Below are 24105 nucleotides of genomic sequence, written 5' to 3' on the forward strand. Positions count from 1 at the left end.
GGTGTGGGGGAAAGCGGTGGGGTCAGGGCCAATAAGTGCTTTCTTCATGCTGCTGGCAGACCTCCAAAGACTTTTCTGTCACTACTAGGTTGGCCAAAAAGTTTGTTTGGATTTTTCCATACCATCAATGGTACTTTTTGGCCAACCCAGTATTTTGATAGTTCTTCCCAACTCCTTTAAAAAGAACACCTACCTACTCCTTTGGGAGTTTTATGATTTAAAAATAGCTAGTGAAATTTTGATGATTTGGACTAATTTATTGGTGTGATATAGGATCAGGCTAATGGGGTCTTGGGCTCCATTTCCACCCTGGAAGTTTGCTTCTCATAAAACAACAATCTGTTTCAGGCCATTGTCTGCTTTTTCTGTTGTAGAGTCAGTTGGTAAGGGCACTGCGGTGACCTGCTGCACGTGATGGGATTGCACTTACCTTGAAGGGGAGACCTGGGGAGGGATGCGGCTGCCGAGTGAGGCCAGGCGTGGGGCAGGCTGCTGTGACTGAGGGACAAACCCAACCATGACAGGCTCTGCAAACCTGTCATTAAATGCCAATCCATCAGGGAGTTTTTTTTTCAGTTCCATTTTATGAAAGAAAAAGCTGAAGCTCAGAGTGGTGAAGTGCCCTGCTGAAGACAGTCTGGAGCAGAAATAGATATAAATTCATGGCTTTGGATTCAGAAAGCTTATTCACAAGACAAGAGCTTAAGGCCACGCCTTCCTCTTTCCATTAAGGCAAACTCTTTCACTGCTAAATTTGTCTTGGTTCTTTAGACTTGCACTGAAATTAATAAAGGTCTCCTTTACTAATTGTGCAATCAAAATAAATTATGTCCACAAATTAGAAGGCAAGGAAATTGCATGTGCATTTTGGGTGCCCCGATAATGTCCTGCAGTAAATTGTTTTCATATAAATTGCATGCTTAATTAATTGCTTTCAAAAATGCCCATGTATTTCCCTGCAATACATCTCTGCATGTAATTCATAAAATACAAAGACAAATTAAATTGCCGATCCCCATATAAAAATGTTGCCTTTTGTGTATCCTGGCTACGCTCAGTCATTCTGCCCTCTTGCCAGCGAGCGCAATAAACCCAGTGAGCCTCTTCCTTTCCAAGTTGCCCCTGGGTATCTGATTCAACAGATTTGAGGTCTCTCTTAAATTACAACCAGAAAAGGCAATAAAGCTGCGGTGTATGCCACAACTGGGTGCATCGAATATCTGCTGGCGTCAGGTGACTCCTAAGACCGAGTCTCCCAGACTGAAAGACAGCTCGAGGCAGTGAGCCTTGGGAAAGCTAGTCATCCTCAAGATAAAAATAAACAAAGTGCCTCCAAACATCTAAAATTAAAAAAAACAAAAACAAAAACAAAACTCCCAACAAAAATGCATGCATTGTTTTATGTTGATGAAAATATAGAAAAGGATGAGAAAATTGCCTTCCATAATCCCACTACTCAGATATAATCACAGATAACCACATATATAACTTGTTCTAACAAAATATTAAATGTCAAAAAATTTTAAATGGTCATAGGCCGATTTAGATGATTTGTTTAGAAAATTATTTTTAGGGATGAGTTTGGGTTTGCACAATTTTTGTTAAAGACTGTATCCTCTACTTCAAACTCCCACATACGTTATGCCTCAATAGGCTACAGGTAATGTTTAAAATTGACACTGCTGTGACCTCCCTGCTGCAAATCCTCGTGCTCTGGTTTCCAGAAAGGAATTGTGCTAACAGAAAGTGTAGGGAGTGCTTTGCTAGGCATTAGAGTTTATTTGCCAACAAGAATTCAAAGCCTGAAAGTTTTGTTTTGGAAAAACATTTCAACAACAGTTCTTGATACAGAAGTGCTCAATGCAGTGGGAAGAGTGAGCGGGTAACTGTTCTCTGCTCAGTCAGTGTCAGCTGAGGTGAGAGGAGACCCAGCAGAGCCATGCTCATCAGCTAGCACAGCTTGCCTTTAGCTGATAATTCTTGCAGCTGGAGCTGGAGAGCTTGTCTTTTGAAAGCAGAATGAAACACAAGTCAGAACACACTGAAATGGTCCAATTTGAGGGGTGCTGGGTCTATTCATTCTGGTAGAGACCAAAACCTAGGCTAAATTGTAATGGAAGAGTCAAACTAAGGCTTGATGTGTCCCTGTCCGGGGTATGTATGACTGTGGCAAGAACTGCCTGTGTGATTCTCATTCCATTTATGCTGTCACTGGTCAGCTGCTTCACTCTCAGCCTCAAATATTTCTCCCCTGACCCAAGCAATTGCCCAGATGTGGGGACTGGACCCTTGCTTCAATTCCCCCACCTGCTGAGGGCAGGTCTAGTCTACTAACTTTCCTGTTTTTCCCTCTTGTTCCTTCATCCTACTGAGTTTTGTGTGGTTCTATATATTCTTTTCTGATGGTCAGGTACTTCTGCTGCTCTTGGCTGGTGTTCTGCAAGCACTGTCTCTGTAGGTGTATTCCTGATGTATCCATGGAGAGAGATGTGCTACATGTCCAACTGCTCCTCCTCCATCTTATTCCCATCTATCTTGCTTTTGTTCTTAGAGAAAAAACTTTTAACTTTTCACTCTTGAGTATGATGTTATCTGTGGACTGTCATATGAGGTCCTTATTATGTTGAGATATGTTTCTTATATACCACTTTTGGAGTAATTTTTATCATGAAATGTTGTATTTTGTCAATTGCTTTTTGTGCTTCTCTTCAGATGATCATATGAATTTATCTTTCATTATCTTAGTGTGTTGTATCACATTAATTGATTTACGTATGTTGAACCATCGTTGTATCCCAAAGATAACTTCCACTCGATCATAGTGTATGATCCTTTCAATGTGCTGTTGAATTTGATTTACTGGTATTTTGTTGAGGATGCTTACATTTAAAATTCATCAGGAATATTGGCTTGTATTTTCTTTATTGTAGTGTCATTATCTGGCTTTGGTATGGTGGTAATGCTGGTATTGTAAAATGAATTGGGAGTATTCCCTCTTCAATTTTTTGGAAGAGTTTTAGAAGGTCAACATCATTCACTTAATCACATCTGCAAAAGTCCTATGTTCCATGTAAGGTAATAACACATGATTAAACAGGCTTGTAAAAAAAAAAAAAAAAGAAATCTACTCGAGTATTATTTCCAGTGATAGCCAAGACCAAAAATTAAAGCGAAACTGAATACCTTGCACTGATGCAGTTTTGCAGACCATGTGAATTGGCCTTGCTTCACGTTCGAGTTCTCATTCAGGATGCACCATGGAAAATTTGACTCTAAGAAGAGCCCAGTTCCTTCCTCAAAGGGCAGCATCTGAACTGTTGTTTGGAGTTGTTAAGACCCTGCACTTCCCCACCACACCATGCCCATGACTGAACAGAGAACTTTCTGGCTGACTCAGACAGCTAAGGAGGTAGAGATTTTTAACAAAATCCTGAAAAAGATGTTATTTTAAAACAACTCTGCCTTGGTCCCTGCAGATGTACTAAAGTGAGGGAAAAGGTGGCCAGAGCAAAATACTGAGACCTAATTTACATATAGTATTCATTCCTTCTCATTCTTACAGAACAGAAAAAAGGCAAACACAATGAAAAACCAAAACATTACCACCTTGTTACATTATGCCACCGTAAAATGTTAAACAGGATAAAAATGTATTCATCTAAGCACATGTGGCATATGCCTGAGCTTATGGGGACACACACAGTCACACACACACTTGCATGTCATGAACGGAGTGCTGATTCTTGATAAGCTTATGAAACTGACAAAATTTGTATTTAATGTTTTCTAGCCTGGAAAATCCCATGGATGGAGGAGCCTGGTAGGCTGCAGTCGATGGGGTAGCTAAGAGTCAGACATGACTGAGCGACTTCACTTTCACTTTTCACTTTCATGCATTGGAGAAGGAAATGGCAGCCTACTCCAGTGTTCTTGCCCGGAGAATCCCAAGGACGGGGGAGCCTGGTGGGCTGCCATCTATGGGATCACACAGAGTCGGACACGACTGAAGTGACTTAGCAGCAGCAGCAGCCATCTTTTTGTATCATTCCTTGTCTTTCTTAGCTTGTTAAGCCCTATGTCCTCTATCTCCATTTCCAACCATTATTTCCCACTGAGACTTGCTTTTTTGTTTGATGACAGTAAGCAACCTGCTGATGAACTGAGTTTTTAATGCAAAATGCTCTTCTTTTGGAAAAAAATCTGAGTATGATATTTTACAAATACCCTGTATAAACTATTCAGCATAGACCCACACAATCCCTGTATAAATCCAGTGATTTCCCACTCAGTAACATGGGTCCCTTTTCTAATCCCTCAGATCCTCAGGCTTCATAATGATAACATGATGAAGTCTCTTGGAACAAACAGGTGACTGTCCCCCCACTCTCCCCTTCTGGGAGTGCCTCTTTGAAAGTATAATAGGCTCAGTAAGAGACTGGACCTTTTGATCTTATGATGCAAAATCATGGGCCTTCTGGCCTTTGGAGCAGTAAATACATATCTCTGAAATCACTTCCTCCCTGAGATGTACAGGAGATAGTTACAAGGTACAGCCATTTATTTCTAAGGGAGATAAGAGAAATTGTAATTGTTCTTTCTTCCTCTTCACTGTATAAGTTTGTGCAAAATTCTTCTCCAGACTCTGTAGTCACTTTAGTGCTGTCATATATGTGTGTAAATCTGATAATGCCTACTCATTAACAGTAATGCCAGCTCTGTCTTCTATATTGCGATGGAGGAGTCTTTTGTTGGCAGGATTACTTTACTTCTCCAAAAACCTATTGCTGCTTTCTAAGTATAGCTGTGCCTGTGGGCTTCTGGGTATTTCTTTAGAAAAGAGATACATGAGTGTGGAATGATTAATATTACTTTCCTTCAGATGGTGATATAGTTGGAAATACATCCCTATGGTTACTGATGACTGTTGGCAGACCCTTGCATTTTGGAAGGAGTGAATACACCTAGGATTTGTATAGGATCTGAAGAGAACCAGTGCCTTAGAAAGTTGGGGTTCAGTAAACATTTATTGAATGAGTGAACGTCTGGTAAGTGAGAGCTGGGTTTGCTGAAAGTCTTATCTTTTTAAGGTACTGAGGAGCCTCTTGGGAAAAGGGTACTGGTAATGCTGAGGTTGGTTTGGTGTAACCAGGCCTTGATCATCAGAGGAAAGGGACATCCTGGGTACACTCTGAAGGCTGCCACTCAAATCTGTCTGTCTCTTTCTGGCCCAACCTCAGGATTCAATTCTGCTTAATGGAGATAGAGGGATGCAGGTAGAATATGGCAGTTATTCCACTAAAAACAGCAAAAAGTAGGAGAGCAGAGTGACACTGTTTTCAGGCTCATCTGAGCAGGTGTCTCATGGCAGAGGAGTGAGTATCATCCTTTCCCTCCATCACCACAGGCCAGGGCTTGGCACCTTGAGGGCTATGATGTGGAGGTAGAAGTGACAGAGGTTCCTGGGAAGAATGGACTGATTTGCGAGCACATCTAAGACCTTCCTTGGGGATTCCCAGAAATAAAGGAGATAATAAGACATTATTTCATGAAGAACTGTGGTCCTGTAGTAACAAGTGGTGTCAGGAGTCGATGACACTTGAATTGTCATTATCACTATAACTGTTAGAATACTCTCAGCCAGATAAGGCCTAGGTGATTTCGTGTTTTAAAAATAAATACTGCACTTATTCCATTACCCTGATAAACAGAAAACTTAAGCGCTTGAACTCAGATTTCCTCGTATCTGTTCAGAGCAGTAATAGAAAGGTAAAAATTCAGGTTTTTCTCATTTCCAAGCCAGTTGTAAGTGCAACAGTACAGTCAGCCTGGTGCCAGTGAAAAATAATATTCTGTATGCTTTTTTTCTTGGACCGTTAAATTTTACTGCTTTTTAACGGAGATGAAGGAATATGATATCAGCATGCTTCTCTAACTATTGCTTCCAAACCAAGGTTTCAAGACAGCTGGTTCCTGGCCTATACCTCTATTTCTTCCATTCCTCCTCCCCTCTCCCATCCCTTGTTAAAATCTTTAACTTCTCCACCAGACACCATAAGAAACCGAGCTCCACGCATCTGTTTTATGTCATCCCAGTTGACAGTGTATTTCCAGAATCCTGGAATTTCTGCCGTTGCTTAATCTTATATCCGGGAGCAGAACCTATGAAGCAAGGGCAGGAAGCAAAATCTGTAAACTCCCTGGGATCCTGCCCTAAATTTTACCTTTTGGAGGAGTTGGGGTTGGGGGGCAGCTGTCAGTCTATCAGACTGTGTGCCAGGGTCCTTGGGACTTCCAGCAATAATGGAACAAGGATTTCTCAGGATTCTGAAGGTGGCTGAAAGTGGGAAGCTGAGTAGAACCTACAAAGAAGGTGTTTGGTTTTGAATGAGTCCCAGCTTGGGAACAGGATGTAGAAAATCAGAACCAGACAAAAGTGGAAATGCAGGAAGCATGGCACAAGTGTAAAATTAATTGCAGGGTTTTTAGTTGCTCAGTTGTGTAAGTCAGCTTTCTTAGGCCCATAAATTATTGCTTAGAGAGTACAGTAGAGAAGGCAAATTATTATCAGGCAGGCGTGTGGCTCTTCAGACACGTAATCAATTTAAATTGAATTCTGTGCACAATATACAGTGCTGTTCTTCATCCTCCAAGAGAGGTTTTCTTCCTGGGTATGGGAGTCCGGTGTAGGCAAGAAGCACTGGTTTCAGGGCCAAGGGAATTCAGATTTTGTCATGATTATGTTGATTCATGGGCAAAATCTTAATTTCTCATGGCTTTGATACACAAGATGGGATTTAAAACCATCATAGTAAGTATTTCTGAGAACTGCCATGAGGATTAAATGAATTCTCATGTGAAAGAGGCATGTGGCAGCAAAACAGCTAATCTGCCAGTCTGATTAGATTCCACCCAGCTCCCATTCTCACCACTTTCAGAGGCCTTGTTCTACGTATACTAGGAGGTCCCAAAGAACCTGGCACAGTTCAGTTCAGTTCAGTCTCTCAGTTGTGTCCGACTCTTTGCGACCCCGTGAATCACAGCACGCCAGGCCTCCCTGTCCATCACCAACTCCCGGAGTTCACTCAGACTCACAAGAACCTGGCACAAGACATATCAAATCTGGACAATTGTCCCTCACCCCTCTGAAAAGCAAAATTTAGGACAAGATCCTACAGAGTTTACACACTTTGCTTTCTGCTCCAGTCTCAGATTCTGGTCACAGATACAAGATTAAACAACAACAAGATGTAAAGCTCAATTCCAAAGTTGGGTCTGTAATATATTGAGCTCATGGGTGGAGCCCAGATACTTTCCTGACACCAGCTCTGTCCTTCCTTTTCCAAGTAGAGAAGCTGAAAGGAGGACAGGAAGGAGGATTGGAAGGAAGGAAGGGAAGATAGATTGATCTTTTTGGCTCACAGTGGCTCTGAAGTCTTTTCCCTTGACTATTTGTTGAGTGAATATTTAAATGTGAAATCAGCTGCTGGGCCCTGTGAAAGCTGCCCTTTGCTCCCTGTGTGGCTGTTTACCTGGACAGTTTGTTGGAAGGTAGGCTGCCCTGTCTCACCCACAGGCTTTCTTCTTTCCTCCTGCTTAGGGCTTTCTTTCTTTCAGCAAAACAGTCTGTTTCATCAGCTTTTTTTTTTTGCTGTCATCTTTTGCCTGTGCCTGTCCAGCCTAGCAACTCTGAGCTAAACTTAGCCCACCGCCCCACCTCCCAGCCCCCCAACACTGTTTGTTGACAGACAGGCTGATTGGCATGCAATTAGACTTGAATAAAGTCTTAAGTGCAGAATAATATGAGATCTGATGTTCTCTGCATGAAGGTCAATTTCCCTCTTTAGCAAGAGGTGTCTTTTATTTTGTCCTTAAGGTGAGATGTCTGTCTTTCTTGAGAGAGTCAGAAACAACTGGCTTTATTGTAAGACTCCAAACTCAGAGAAAGCCTTCAACTTTCTCAAGATGAGGTTGTATGAAAAGAAAGGTTAATAACCTTTTCCTTATGTGGATACGTAACTAATTCTACAGTTTGCAGATTTTGTAGTCATGTCTCTTGTTTTTTTCACTGTAAATACTGAATGGATGGGTCTTGGCAGGAAGAGGGAACCAGGGTGGCAGATTCTTCTGGCCAGTATCAGACCTCTTAATGATGGAAAATGGATTTGGGAGGAAGCCTATCAATATAGAAATGCTGAGTCTGGTATAGAAACTGGAGCAAGTTGCCAGAGTGCCCTGGGTTGTGTACTCTTGGAACAGAGCAGCCAAGCCCTGAGGGGCCTCCTGAAGGAAGAGCAGAAATAGAAGCAGGCACACTTGCAGTCGGCAGGCACGGAGCTCTCCGGGAGAGCTCGAAGCAGCAGGGCGACCTAGTTTTTCCATTTTGTTCCTGGTCTTCTGATAAGGGTCCTGGAATTGTTGTCCTAAGTCCACTTTGATTGTAAGTGGGCAGGGGTGGGGGGTGGGGAATGAAGGTGTGTGTGTAAGAGGAGAGATTTGTGTTCCATACCTCCCTGGCAGCTGTACCTTTCACGTTCCTCATTTTGCTTTTAGGATACTATAGGAATCCTTTGGTATTGTAGGAAACCCATGACTATCTAAGGCCCTCTCCATCAATTTCCCATGAAAGTATAACCAGTAGGGAAAGGAGGACTTTGAAAGCAGAAGTACCACCTATAAAGCACACAGTATCTTAAAGTTGAAATAGAGAATGTGGTAAGTAAGAACCGTTAGGGAAACACTGACACAAATCTTTGTCTCTCTTTCTCACACACACATCCACTCTCTCACAGACATTCATCCACAATGACCTCTCCTTCTAATCAACTGGAAAATGAATTTAGAAGAATTTCAAGACCCTTATCAGACAACCTGAAGCAGAATGGGAAAAATTTGTTATGTTAAATAATTATGTTTTTATAGTATATGAATATATACATAGTATATGAATATGTACATATATCCACAGTATACCTGTATTAGTTGCTGTTGTGTCCAGGTCTGTATGTCATCAGTTCAGTTCAGTTCAGTCGCTCAGTTGTGTCCGACTCTTTGTGACCCCATGAATCGCAGCACGCCAGGCCTCCCTGTCCATCACCAACACCCAAAGTTCACTCAAACTCACATCCGTTGAGTCGGTGATGCCATCCAGCCATCTCATCCTCTGTCGTCCCCTTTTCCTCCTGCCCCTAATCCCTCCCAGCATCAGAGTCTTTTCTGATGAGTCAACTCTTCGCATGAGGTGGCCGAAGTACTGGAGCTTCAGCTTTAGCATCATCCCCTCCAAAGAATACCCAGGGCTGATCTCCTTCAGAATGGACTGGTTGGATCTCCTTGCAGTCCAAGGGACTCTCAAGAGTCTTCTCCAACACCACAGTTCAAAAGCATCAATTCTTCGGCACTCAGCCTTCTTCACAGTCCAACTTTCACATCCATACATGACCACTGGAAAAACCATAGCCTTGGCTAGACGGACCTTTGTTGGCAGAGTAACGTCTCTGCTTTTCAATATGCTATCTAGGTTGATCATAACTTTCCTTCCAAGGGGTAAGCATCTTTTAATTTCATGGCTGCAGTCACCATCTGCAGTGATTTTGGAGCCCCAAAAAATAAAGTCTGACACTGTTTCCCCATCTATTTGCCATGAAGTGATGGGACCAGATGCCATGATATTCGTTTTCTGAATGTTGAGCTTTAAGCCAACTCTTTCACTCTCCTCTTTTACTTTCATCAAGAGGCTTTTTAGTTCCTCTTCACTTTCTGCTATTATTATGAAAAAAAAAAAAAAGGGAGACTGCATAGGTCCTTGCCTGTTTTGGGCCTGAGGGCTTCTCCATGACCAACCTCACTAGTATCTTTATTATGCACTCAACCAGTGAGATCAACAATGGATTCGCCAAGTGTCCTTTAATAGATGTGGTGACATTACTCAGTCACATTTTCACCTGCTCATTCATGCCAGAAGTTTCTTAATAAGACAGAAGAGCTGAGAGGGTTATGTTTTAGCTTCTATCTGCCTGTGTGAATGTTTTAAGTAAGAAAGTTTCCTAAGAGCAGTTGCTAGTGGGGAAAAGGCAATGGACATTTGAGCAGTAATAATGCCTTCCATTCAAATAGCATTTTATAACATTTCTCACTCAGCCTCACTTGCTGAAATTAAGGTCTTTTGGGTGCCTCCTCTCATCCTTCCCTGGATTCATAGTAGAAGTTCTCCAGGAATTGTTGTGGTTCCTAAAGTGTCCTCAGTCTGAAAGGGACCTTCCTTGTTTTCTGTTTCACAAAACCGTTGTCAAACTTCAGCCCTTGCCCATCTGTTAGGTGTTTCTTCCTTGTAATAAGGTTTTAGGAAGCCTTCACATGACCCTCTCCACTAAAACCATGGCAACCCCCCTCTCCCCCCCACCCCACTCTCACGACTTAGAATACAGACTCAGAGGAGGCTGTGTAGGGAGTGGGGGCCGGATTATTTTCTGAGTTTTTTTTTTTTTTTAAATTAGGCCTATTAGAGAAGCCAATACAATATTAAAATGATCTCAATAGTTTTTCCTGCCACATTGCTGGAATGGTAGACACGGTCTTTTATGTGAAATTCCCCCATGTTAAAGCATAATATCAGAGGGTAGTGACTGAAGGCTATGCTGTACAGGCTTGATCTGCAAGAAGCAAAGGTGTGCACTTCACCTGCATTATGTGGGTCCAGACAACAGTTCTGCACACTGAATTACTGGTCTATACACTCACACACACCATTTGAGAAAGAGTGCAAGCCAGGATTCTCAATACCTAGACCTGAATTTGCAAATATCCCTTGGATATCATCATATGAATGAAGTGAGGGAGCTCACAGTCACCTCAAATTGGACTTCTTTGCCTCCCAGAGTTGCTTCCTTATGTTGCTTTATCCTGGTCAGTGACATCAGTATCTACCCAGGCAACCTGTATAGAAGCTACACAATCACCTCTGCCATTTTCTTTTTCTTCCTGACCTTCCTTTAAAACTCAACTTGAGTTTCATCAGCCTCCTTGAAGTTTTCCGGTAGTTTACCAAGACTTTTTTTTTGTAATGCCTGTTTGCAGATTTGTTAACAAGTCTGTTATGTATGTTTCAGTTTCTTCCTCCCTAACAGTTGTCCTCTCTCTGTTTTGTTTTTTTGGTGCAAATCTTAGTGCCCTCTTCCCCTTTATTCTGCTGCCTCTAAGTACCTAATACAGTATCTTATATATAGTATGGACTCACTGAGTGCTTGTGATACTTAACCACTTAGACTTGTGACATTCTCTTCTCCATTTTCCCTAGGACCCTTTGATATTGGTGCTGTTTCTTGATCAAGGAATCATGGAGCTTTCTGGTGTTCCAGCAGCAGGTGTTAAATAAACTTACTTAAACTGTTCTCATTGTTATGCTGGCAACACTCTCAAATTGTCTTCTTTGATAATCCAGCCTCTGAAAATGGAGCTACTACTTTCCAGGAGTTGAGGTTGTGGGGCTCCCTTGTGACACCTACTGCCCCGTATTCAAGATCTCCCACTTCCTTCTCAGTGCTTGCAGACCTTCCAAACCTTGCAGGAAAGAGAACAGGAAGGATATGGCTTGTTACCTGAAGCAACTGTGCCTTGATTCCCTGAACCATCTTGCAGGGTTTCCTAGTGTGGCTTTTTAGAAGTCTTCCCTTATACGCCCCCCTCCCTGGATAAACTGTTTGCCCTCTTGTAGACACAAGGTTTAAAGAATCATATTGTAGAATCTTAAAGGTATTTAAACAAGATGGCCTTCTGGATCCTCAGGATCCTGTTAAATGCACCACTTTTGATCTCAGCTCAGCTGGGAAATCTTTTCTTTTGTACAAACTTGGGAAAAATCAATATAAATGGCTGTGAGATACTGAAATTAATCCCCACTCACTCCTGCTGTTTTCTTACCCACTATCTCACTGTTCCTAAAAGAAAAATGGTCTCTGGCTTCATGAAATATTTTACAATACTGGCTACAATGGGAATAATTATTTTTCTCTTGGAGAAAAGTAAATGATAATTCCTGAGTTACTCAGATAATGAAGGCAAAAACTTAGTTTCTGAAAGATCTAAGTGTTGTGTGGTTTGGGTAAAAGGATTCCCTGGTGGGTATTTGTGGCTCCATCCTTGCACCCTCCCTGAGGTGTGAGGGATGTGGGTGAGAGAGTCATGGGCTTCTCTCAAAGTAATGAGACTCTCTAAGCATTGACCTCTAATGCTGCTCATTGAAAATATTCCTTTTCACAGCATGTTCAAACAGCAACTCTTCGGCTGTTAAACAAATACAGTGTTTAATAGGCCCAGAGTGATCTGCTTACAGGGGAGCCTGTGACAATCAGAGGGAGACCAATGCCAGAATATTAAGAAAATAATATGTGGCTTAGACAAGCAGTGATCCTTGAAGGGAATAACAGTTTGTAGGAGACAAGATAAATGCCACCTGCTGCAGTGACTCCAGGGGAAGATCCAGGGTATGGTCTTCTCTGGAGCAAAAGCGGTTTTCCAGTATCTTGAACAGCCAGCTGAGGTGGAACGTTGGGAGAATGAGTCCGTGGTTTGGTTCTTTGCTGGATAGTTATTTCTTGTATCACTGGAGCTGATGAACTATGCCTGTTGTTTGTAGCTGTTATTTTCACACCACCAGGCATGCTCCCACTTTCTGTAGCACCTGTAGATCTGTGCAGAACCTCAGGATCTATGAGAGTCACATTTGCCATTTATTGTGTACTTACTGTATGCCAGGCCCAGCACGCATGTGCTTTTCATTGTCTTTGTTGTTCAGTCACTAAGTCGTGTCCAGCTCTTTGAGACCGCATGGAATGCAGCACACCAGGCTTTCCTGTCCTTCACTGTCTCCTAGAGTTGTCTCAAACTTATATCCATTGAGTCAGTGATGTCATCCAGTCATTGTATCCATTGTCTCCCCCCTCTTCTCTTGTCCTCAACCTTCCCAGAATCAGAGTCTTTTCCAGTGAATTGGCTGTTTGCATTAGGTGGCAAAAGTATTGGAGCCTCAGCTTCAGCATCAGTCCTTCCAATGAATATTCAGGGTTGATTTCCTTTAAGATTGACTAGTTTGATCTCTTTGCTGTCCAAGGGACTTTCAAGAGTATTCTCCAGCACCACAGTTGAAAAGCATCAGTTCTTTGGTGCTCAGCCTTCTTTATGTCCAACTCTCACATCTGTACATGGCTATTGGAAAAACCATAGCTTTAACTATACGGACCTTTGCCAGCAAAGTGATGTCTCTGCTTTTTAATACGCTAAGTTTGTCATAGCTTTCCTTCCAAGGAGCAAGTGTCTTTTTATTTTTGCTTTGCATGCATTGTGTTGTTTAGTCTCAGTGGGAGGTATGTATATTTAAAATACCTGTTTGCTAGATAAGAAAACAGTAGTCCACAGAGGATAAGTGACTTGTCCAAAGTGTCACAGCTTATAAGTGGTGGAACTAAGACTCAAATACTGGTTCTTTCTAGTCCAAAGCTGCTGAATTAGAACTCAGGACACTGTGATCAGAGGAAGGTCAGAGTAACTGGCTGGCACCTTCACGTAAGCAAGTTGTGGTGGGGACACAGACATGATGGTGAGGTCTAAGAGTGTCGTCTTAGGTGATCCCCAGGAATTGTAGCCTTTATAAGGTGATGTGGGTTTCCCTGAGCCCTGCCACTACAGCAGTGTGTGCAGACCAGCAGGAACTTGAGAGAGCACTTGTGGATTTGGGATGTTTACCTTATAAGCATAATCCTGAAGGTCACACTTCTCACATGAGATACTGAAAGTGTACTATATTACTGCATTCTAAGGTTGGAAATAATTTTGAGGAGCAAAAAATGAACATACAAATATTCTTGGATATGACATCTTTCTGTTAATTTGTTCAGTTCCTGGATTTTGTTTTGCTGCTGGGGATAATGGGTGATAGGAAGACAACCTGAACTGGTTTTCCAAATCTCGAAAAGAGAGTTTGGAGCAGGACAGGTCGAGGGGTCTGGAGCCTGGTGGAGATGGAGAGAACAGATCTGGAGGAGCTCTGATGATGAGTAGATTGTGGGACTGTGGTGAGGAAGAGAGAGTCCTTTAGACATTAGTTATGTCACAATCATTTACACTTTTTTCAGGATTGATTTCTTTCTTTTGGGTGTGGCACTCTTAGGATTTGCCTGCACAGGAAGCACCCAGGATTATTTGGATTATAAAAATTGGTACCTTCAATGTGTACACAGCACTTTATAGTTTAGAAAGCATTTTCTCACTTGATTCTCACAACCACACTGTTGTGTTGTAGGAGGAGGAGTCTAATCAAGCTTGTTTCACAGATGCGTTCATGAAGGTTTTGAGATTTTTCTGCCATCATATAGCTCTCATCACTCAACAAGTGCAAGAACCCAGAGTCTCTGATAACCTCTATCAGTGGGCTCCGTGGAGGCTACTTTTAAGAATACAAGAGTGAAAGACATGCCATATTGGGTCAATCTAATGGCTCACTCCACCAATTATTTCCTTTGAACAGGCTGGAGCCAGAGATGTTTTATAAAGGAGTGTAGCAACTGCCTCTGCAACTTCAAAAGCTGAGAATGCATCCAGACACCTCCAACCTCCCTTTGACAAGCGGTAAGAGATCGGATGTCCACAATTTTTCTAAACCCTTCTTGAACCTATTTACATTTCTTGGCTTGTTCAGCTTTTTGGGATTAACAAGTTCCACATGTTTACCACCTGCTGTATGAAGAAGTACTTCCTTTGGTTATTATTTTAAATGACTGCTTTGCAGGCTTAAGTGCTCCCGTGCCCCCAAACCCCCTTCCTGACCGGTTATAGTCCCCAGGATGCAATGTCTGTCTGGCTTGCAGCCCCTGACACATGCACTTCTGCTGCTGTTGAGGTGAGCTTGGTGGTGATAGCTACAGTATCGCACATGAGGAAGCAGGTACCCAGGGGATTGCTTTTAGGGTGCAAATGCTACCTGTGTGCTGGCATAAAAATTGGAATTGGCTTCCCCATCCAGTGCTCTGACAACTTGAAAGCATGAACCCCAGATCTCCATTATGAAACTTTTGCCTTGTGTGTGCCTGTGTCCTTCTGAAAACCTTCACTGTTCTAAGGAATTCCACACTAGTCCAAATGAAATAACTGCAAAACCATACTTGCATGAATGTGCTATTCCAGCTTGAATCCTTTCTAGCGACTGACCTTGCTAATGTGAGCATGTTCATATGGTTAAGATTAATGAGTCAATTATTTTTATACAAGCTATCCCTCATGTAGGCTGTTTTCCTTGACTTGACTATGTTAATTAATAAAAAGCATTCAATCCTCCTTCCATTTCAGTTTGTGGTTAATCAAGTGCAATTATCAATAAGGTTATGGTGAATGTCTGTGTGCTTAGGAGCCTCTAATGAAAATAGGATATATTTGGCTATGAAGAGAAGTACTTAAAGTTCCTCTTCAGTGAGTGCTTCAGAAGGAAATAAGGCTATGGATCTTGGAAGGCAGAGGCTGCCATTATAAATATAGTGTGCTTTTAATTAAATAAATACTGAAACAAATGTGATTGAATATGAGATAATCCATTCATGTGGATATTACTTCATGTCATGCCTTAAATTATTGCTTCCTAGGGCTTGGCCTGGCTTTTGCTAGTTGAAGAGTGGAGTGTGCAAATTTATCCTCCATAAATGCACAAAATCTTGCATGGTTTCAGTGCAACAGAGCTCTGAAATGACAGCATTATGTAAGGAAAGTCCAAAAAAAAAAAAAACCCACTGAAAGTTACAGAGATATTTAAGTAGCAACTGTTTACATCATCAGTGGTTCCCTTGCTCTATGGAAGGTAGTAAAGGGATAAATTTACATAAAGCAGTTCCCTTGATGACTGGCATATAGAAAGTGGTTGGAATGTTAATCATCTTTGTTGTTATTATTACCAGTGTTCCTTTAAAAAATTATATCTTTTAGCACTTAATATCTGATTTGATTTTTGTCTGTCAGAGACATAGTACTTGCATGAAAGGATACATGCTTGAGGATAGTTTGGGTTTGTGGAAGAGATGGTTAAAATGGGAGTTTCCAAGACCCTTTGGTAGTTGGTAGATAACAAGCCTTTAAAAAAGGGACTGTGTTGAACTGATGACTTCCTGGACTTGTGTGTTTCAGGACAGAAAAGTGAATTTAGTGAATGATCAGTTGTGCTTAGTTCAGGTTAAAACACATGGATTTTAAAATGTCATAGCTTTTGATACCTGAGAGTATTTGCAAATACTGAAATGTCATTTTCAGAAGAGAGATTTCTACAAAGCTGTTTCCTCATACATACAAAGTAAGAGACTGCTGTCACATTTTCTCCTCCTTATTGTCATTAAAATTACCTTAACTAAGGTCAGGGAATCATTGCCCAGAAGTGCTAAGCCATGACATGCTTGTGAAAACAAGACAATTGTTTTTGAGGTACTGATGATTGCTTCTAGAATTTTTCCTGCTCATACTTCATGATCAGAAAGGGGAAGAGAGAGAAAGGATGCTGAGAAGCTAAAGAGGTGTTTGAGAAGTTAAAGACAAACCTGATGAACTTAGTAAGACCTGTTTATTATCTCTCCAAGAGGGCATGAGTGCCAAAGAGGATGGAAAGCTTCCCATGACATCACTTGCTCACAAAACATTCACTGAGGACCTTCCCTGGGTCAGGGAGTGTGTCAAGTGCTGGAGCTGTAACAGTAAAGTACTGGTAAAATTCCTGCCATCAAGGAGCTTTCAGTTTATTGGAATCAGATGGGATAGACATAGAACCAAATGACTACATTTGGTAGAGCAGAGCTGGGTATAGCAGGCACAGTTAAAAGAATGGTTGACCTTACATGGGGCCACTGTGGTGTATTGCTGCCAGGTCTTCAGCTTGTGAAACTGTGTATCTCTTCCCAGCTATGTGTTCAGTGACATCATGTTGGTAGCTTAAAATCAGCCATGGTGGTAGTCTTTACACCACATGAATTGGCAAACAGGGCAAGTTAGGGCTGTTCTCCCTGCAGAGAGCCAGTTGCCAAACATTAGTAGCATGTTCCTGGTACTCCTTGGGGTGGTGAGGGGATATATAAGAATCCATAATGTAGATAAGGGGATTATTAGGCTGAATCATGTAGATCAAATAGAAAATAGCCATCATTGGATTTTTAGGAGAGGAATTCAAGTGTTTATTTGGGGAGTGTGGGGGCTTGTATAGAGATTTTCTTTTCTGAGGAGATGGGGAAAGCAGGGCTTGTATCAGATGTATTTCTGATGAGTATAAACTCTAGACAGTGTTTCAATCATCAGCTTTTATTGAGGTCATATTCTTCATTTTATTTATCTTTGTGTGTATGCATGTGTGTATATGTAAATCTATCTATATGTATCTATCTGTAAAATTTTACACATGGTGAATAGATAATAAATGTGTCTTGTATAAATGAATGCATCTTGGTATTCCTTAAGCCTCCTCAAGTACCCTATCTGAATGGGGTCAGCTGTTTTCACTAACTATATATCAAGCACTGTGCCACGCATTCTACATAATTTTATGTATGCATTTTATAGAAGAAGAAACTAAGACTTGTAGAGGGTTAAGGAAATTGCTGAAGATCATAATAGAGCTCATAGCAGTAGAAGCACTCTCCAAACCTAGGTCTGTTTGATTCTGAACCCCATGTTTTTTTCAACTCTCCCATATTTCCTTTCAGTCAGGAGCCAGTTGTCACATATGAATGACTAGTAGAGACAGTAAGGAGTCTGGGAGTGATCATGTGGGACTGTGGACATGAAGCAGATGGTCTCTAATTTGAAAATTACTGGCTTAGTGGATATTGCATCCTCCCGATTTGACTCCTTTGGTGACATTTAAGTTAGCACCTTGGCTGATCCATGATAACCTTTTCCTTGGACTCCTAATCTGAAATGCAGCTTGACACACTTATATAGTACAGCAGAAGGCTGAAAAATGAGGTTTGGATTGCTTTTCCTATCCCACCCTCAATTCAGTTACCAAGAAAAGATCTTTCAGATCAAAACACTTTATTTCCCCACCCGCAGAAAAGATGTCAGACAAAAATGTTTAGAGATAATTTTGGATGTGGTACACTTGTACTGCATTCAAAGAACAAATATGATAGAGGGTTTAGGATTATCTATTAGTCAAAAATGGAATACTAAATTTTAGTATTTCAACAGCTTGCTTCATGCACTTTGTTGCTGCTAGGTCACATCAGTCGTGTCCGACTCTGTGCGAGACCCCATAGACGGCAGCCCACCAGGCTCCCCTGTCCCTGGGATTCTCCAGGCAAGAACACTGGAATGGGTTGCCATTTCCTTCTCCAATGCATGAAAGTGAAAAGTGAAAGTGAAGTCACTCAGTCGTGTCTGACTTTTAGTGACCCTATGGACTTCAGCCTACCAGGCTCCTCCATCCATGGGATTTTCCAGGCAAGAGTACTGGAGTGGGGTGCTATTGCTTCTCTGCTCTATTATGACCTCCGGGCAAAACTGTACACTGTTTTTACTCCCATCCTTCAGACAAGGAAATTAACTTTTGCTCCTTAAATCTTGGCTTAATGTGACTCACTACTCATGTGTGCTGCATCCAGAATTCCCACAATGGGAGAAAAGAAAATAGAAAGAAACTTGCTCAGAGTTGATTTTTTCCAAGTGAGGGATTAGGACCTGGAGAAGAGCTTGTAGTTACATTGCCATGTTATAAACATCTGTAGGGTTCAGGGCCATATGGGTAACTTCTGGAAAACTAGTAGTTAAAGGAGCAGTGATTAGATTCCCTTATATTACCCTGTATCAGTAAGGTTCTTGGGCTTCCCAGGTGGTGCTGTTGGTAAAGAATCCACCTGCCAGTGTAAGCAACCTAAGAGATGCGAGTTTGACCCCTGGGTTAGGAAAACCCCCTGGAGAAGGGAATGGCAACCCACTCCAGTATTCTTGCCTGGAGAATCCCATGGACAAAGAAGCCTGGTGGGCTACTGTCCATAGGGTTGCAAAGAGTTGGACACGACTGAAACGACTTAGCAGAAGCAGCAATAGAGTTCTTGGTTGGAAACAATTGAAGCCTATTATGGTTAAATTAAGGAAAAGAGGGATTTCTTGGAAGGTGGTTGAGCAGCTCGTGGAATCCAGGAAGGTTGGACAACAGGTCAGGTACTAATCAAGGGAGGCAAGACATGGCTGAGGTATGGTCATGGCTGGGAGTAGGGAGATCCTGTTTGTCAACTGAGGGCTGTCCAATGCTGCTGGCTCCATAGTCAGTGGTCAGTTATCATGCTGCTGGATTGCTTCCATGCTTCTGGATCCTCTAATCTGCCATAACCAAGGTAAAAATAATTGGACTGAGCCCACATTTTTCACTTAAAGATGTGTAGGAGCATGGGGTGGGGGCATCTGATTGGCTATGCCAAGTCATCTGGGCACACTTTAGCCTCCTGGGAGGAGAGAGAGGGGGCTATCTGTGTTTCTTTGACTTTCCCAGCAAGCAGTGAACTCTACCTCCTATCAATTCTGTGACTTGCCCAAATAAGAGGGGAGTCTAGATGCTGGGCAGCCCTGAATGAACCTTGTTTACATATCCTAGCTTTTGCATAGAAATATGCCTAAAAAGGAGCCAGGATAGTCCCATTTATATGGAGCAGTGTTCAAACAGGCATGCTGTTGTACTAATGGCCATGAGTCTAATTGTGATACATTTATTTCTCTAAATCCACAGCCCTCCTGAACCTATTATGTACACCAAGTGAATTTGTCTGGCTTTGGGTTCATCTGATTCAAGCAGGAATGCTCGCATGCAGGCTGACTTCTTTCTCACTTTGTGGCTTTGCAATTCAGAAGATGTAAAGAGGTTTTCCCTGGCTTTCAGCCTCCCTATCTATTTTGATCATGGAGGTTAATAACGCTGAAAAGCACTCAGAGTATATAAGGCTGTGGAGGAAATGAGAGCTCTATGTTTTATGGCTGGGACATGACTGGTAATGTATCTGCCAGGAAAGTTGCCATTCAGAATGCACCAATGAATATTGGATTCCATCAATTCTCAGCCACTTCTCCTGTCCCCCATCCTCCCCTCCCCTTGGCTTCTCACTTGGGAAGGGAGCATTCAGAGCCCAGAACTGAGCATGTGGGGACTTTTTTCTTCGTAGGGCTCTGATGGTGTCGGGCAATGGTTTATCACTCTGGTTGCACAATGAAATCACCTGGGAGCTTTTACAAAGCTTGATGCTCAGGAGTCCCCCTAAACGAATTAAATTAGAATCTCTTGGGAGGGACTGAGTTGTCTGTATTATTTAAAGCGCTCTAGGAGAAGGCAATTGCACCCTACTCCAGTACTCTGGCCTGGAAAATCCCTTGGATGGAGGAGCCTGGAAGGCTGCAGTTCATGGGGTCGCTGAGGGTAGGACACGACTGAACGACTTCACTTTCACTTTTCACTTTCATGCATTGGAGAAGGAAATGGCAACCCACTCCAGTGTTGTTGCCTAGAGAATCCCAGGAATGGGGGAGCCTGGTGGGCTGCTGTCTCTGGGGTCGCACAGAGTCGGACACGACTGAAGCGACTTAGCAGCAGCAGCAGCTGATTTTGATAGGCATAGAGGATTGAAAACCACTGTATAGTGCAAGCTGCTAAGCCTGACATGAACTAGACTTACTTCAGAACAAACATAAGACAGTAGAAATGGAGGCACACTCTCACAATCCCTTGCTTTCTTCTTCTTCTCTCTCTCTTTTTTTTGGGGGGTGGGGGATGGGGTGGGACTGAAGTAGTCATTCCTGAAAGAAGAAGTATGCAGCATAAGGGGCATAGGCTTCCATTCTAGTCTCCTAGCTGTGTGGTCCTGAGCAGGTTATTTGAATGCTCTGGCTTGGAACTTTCTTTCCTGTAGTAATTTCTGCCTCACAGTGACTTTGGGAAGGTTAACTAAGAAATTTCATTTCAATGTCTTAGTGTAGTACATGGCACGTAGTAAGGATTGCCTTATTGTTGTACAGCTCTTAGAGTTTTGAAAACATTTTCGTATCTTCTGTTCCACTAAATTTTAGGTACGCTCCTTTGCCATAAGCTAGTCTCTGGAATTTATCTCCCCATTTTAGAGATGAAGGCAGGAAGTGTGGATTATGGAACAATAAGTTGGGAGGGGGCGTGGTCTGTGTGGCTGTGAATGGTGTGTACTGGATTTGGCCTCAATGTGTTGAAATCACAAAAGTAACAATCTCCCAGTTTGTTCAAGCAACTCTTTGATGTTGAAAGTTTCCCTGTTGGTGCATTTTAGAGCCGAGCAGGGTAAGTAGAAAGTAATTATATGCCATTTCTAGAACAAGAGTGAAAATGAAGCTAAAAAGACCGTATGTTATTTTGAGCTTGAATCAGTGACTTTGGGGTCACTTTGAGTGTATGTTTATGTGTGTACATGCACACGTGCATATGTGAGTGTTATGGTCTCATATAAGCTTAAGAAAAGAGAAGAAAATGAAAAATAGAAAGTCAAAGAGTGGCTAAAAGCTCAACCTTTAGATTTGGTCAGAGATGGGTGATCTTATTAACTATTCCTTGAGAAAGTACCTAATTGGCTCTGACACTTGGTTTCCTCATCTGTAAATTAGGATAATAAAAACATTTAATTTACAACATTTTATGAAGGATTAAATTAAGCAGAAGATGTTAAGTACTTAGCTCAGTACATGGTGCATGGTCAACTCACAATAAATGTTAGTGTAATCAGTCACTCAGTCAATCCACCAATTCATCAGTTGGTCAAAAAACTGGAATTCTGAGTCTGGGCACCTGGCCACTAGCCCCTGTGCTTCTTTGCATATAGTTTTGAGACCTCAGTGATGTCAAATTAATCTATATCTACAGTGGTTTCTCCATGTCTTGGTAAAAATAAAAATTTACCTTTGTTAAAAGCTTTCACTTTTCTTCTTCTTAAATGTCACTTGAGAGAAGTTAGAATGAAGTCATCCTTGTAGGAAGAAGGAAGATCTAAGGAATTCAGAGATTTACTGTTTAAACACAAATCTCCTAACCTTCATATGGCCTGAGACCAGTCATTGTGTGTTTTTTTTTTAAATTTTATTTTATTTTTAAACTTTACATAGTTGTATTAGTTTTGCCAAATATCAAAATGAATCCATCACAGGTATACATGTGCTCCCCATCCTGAACCCTCCTCCCTCCACCCTCCCCATACCATCCCTCTGGGTCGTCCCAGTGCACTAGCCCCAAGCATCCAGTATTGTGCATTGAACCTGGACTGGCATCTCGTTTCATACATGATATTTTACATGTTTCAATGCCATTCTCTCAAATCTTCCCACCCTCTCCCTCTCCCAGAGTCCATAAGACTGTTCCATACATCAGTGTCTCTTCTGCTGTCTCGTACACAGGGTTATTGTTATCATCTTTCTAAATTCCATATATATGCTTTAAGAACTGTTTAGTCCACCTTTTGTATCTGCAGGTTTTGCATCTGTGGATTCAACCAACAGGCCGATCGGAAATTGGATGCATAGTTGGTTGAATCCATGGATGCAAAATCTGGGGATACAGAGGGCTGACTGAATTCATTGTGCTCTGACACTTCATATCAGGGCCTTGAGCATCCACAGATTTTGGTACTTGTGGTGGCTCCTGGCACCAATCTCCTATGGATACCGAGGGACAAGTGTAGTTAAAAGTTTTCCTTTAATTTGGTCTTTCATCTCTTCAGTTAAGAAGCACATGCAATATATATGTGTACATTTGTGTGTGTGTGTATATATATGTGTGTGTGTGTGTGTGTGTGTATCTAATGCAGTATTTATGGAGGGATGCAAGGTGATACTGACATACTGGTCATTTCCCTGTTTGTTAGATCTGCTGTTTTGTTCTCCCTGCTGCATGTCCATTGGCCTGTGACTCTTCCATAAAAATGTCCTAATGGCTGACAACAGTCTGTGGGATCAACTCCAAAATGTCATGTCTTCTGCACCAGCTTGCATGCCAGACAGTAACATCAGAGTTATCCTGAGAGTGGGAGGAAGAGACGGCTGGCAGTGAATTATGCACTGCCTCTGTGGATAGGGTTAGTTTCAGGGCAAGCATCAGAGTCAGGGATGCATGAATAAAGGTGAGGGTCTTGGACTTAGCTTCCTCTGGACCTCATATCCTGGCATTGCCACCAGCTGTGGGGACAGACTGAACTACTTCTCTATCACCCAGATTTCTCATCTCTAACTCAGGAGTAGTAATAGTGAAAGTCCTGTGTGAGGATTAAATGAGAGGATCCTTTTAAAATGCTGACTGCAGTGCTGCTGCTGCTGCTAAGTCGCTTCAGTCGTGTCTGACTCTGTGGGACCCCATAGACGGCAGCCCACCAGGCTCCCCCATCCCTGGGATTCTCCAGGCAAGAACACTGGAGTGGGTTGCCATTTCCTTCTCCAATGCATGAAAGTGAAAAGTGAAAGTGAAGTCGCTCAGTTGTGTCCAACTCTTAGCGACCCCATGGACTGCAGCCTACCAGGCTCCTCTGTCCATGGGATTTTCCAGTCAAGAGTACAGGAGTGGGGTGCCATTGCCTTCTTCGGACTGCAGTGCTAGGTACATAGAAAGTATTTTTCACTTTGACTAATATTTAGTATATTTATAAGGTGATAATTTTTGTTCTTTGTCTTCTGATACAGAATCAGAATAAAGGGGAGAGATCTAATATATACTGGCCGTCTTTTACGTTTTGGAAACTATGTATTTCTTCAAGTACTCCCCAGAATACTATGTGTTGGGAACAATTTAGTCCCATTGTGCAAATGAACAAATTGAGACACAGGTGAAGCAATTTGTTTTGGGTCAACATAATTATAAGCTGTAGGCTCTAGATTTAAACTTGATATTCCTGACCGTAATGCCTATGCTTTTTCTACTTAATTGAGCAACATGTATTGAAAGAGATTAAAAAATGCAACCTGTCTTCTTAGATGTTTACTAAATCCATGACACAACTGATGATTTTGTTAATCAGCTGGTTGTAGGGATCACATAGACCCAGCAGTTAACCAAGAAAATTTTCCTTTCCCTTGAGGTTAAACAGTGTAGCAAGAAATGTA

Source organism: Bos mutus, chromosome 8 (assembly GCF_027580195.1).
Source record: "Bos mutus isolate GX-2022 chromosome 8, NWIPB_WYAK_1.1, whole genome shotgun sequence".
NCBI classification, from domain to species: Eukaryota; Metazoa; Chordata; class Mammalia; order Artiodactyla; family Bovidae; genus Bos; species Bos mutus.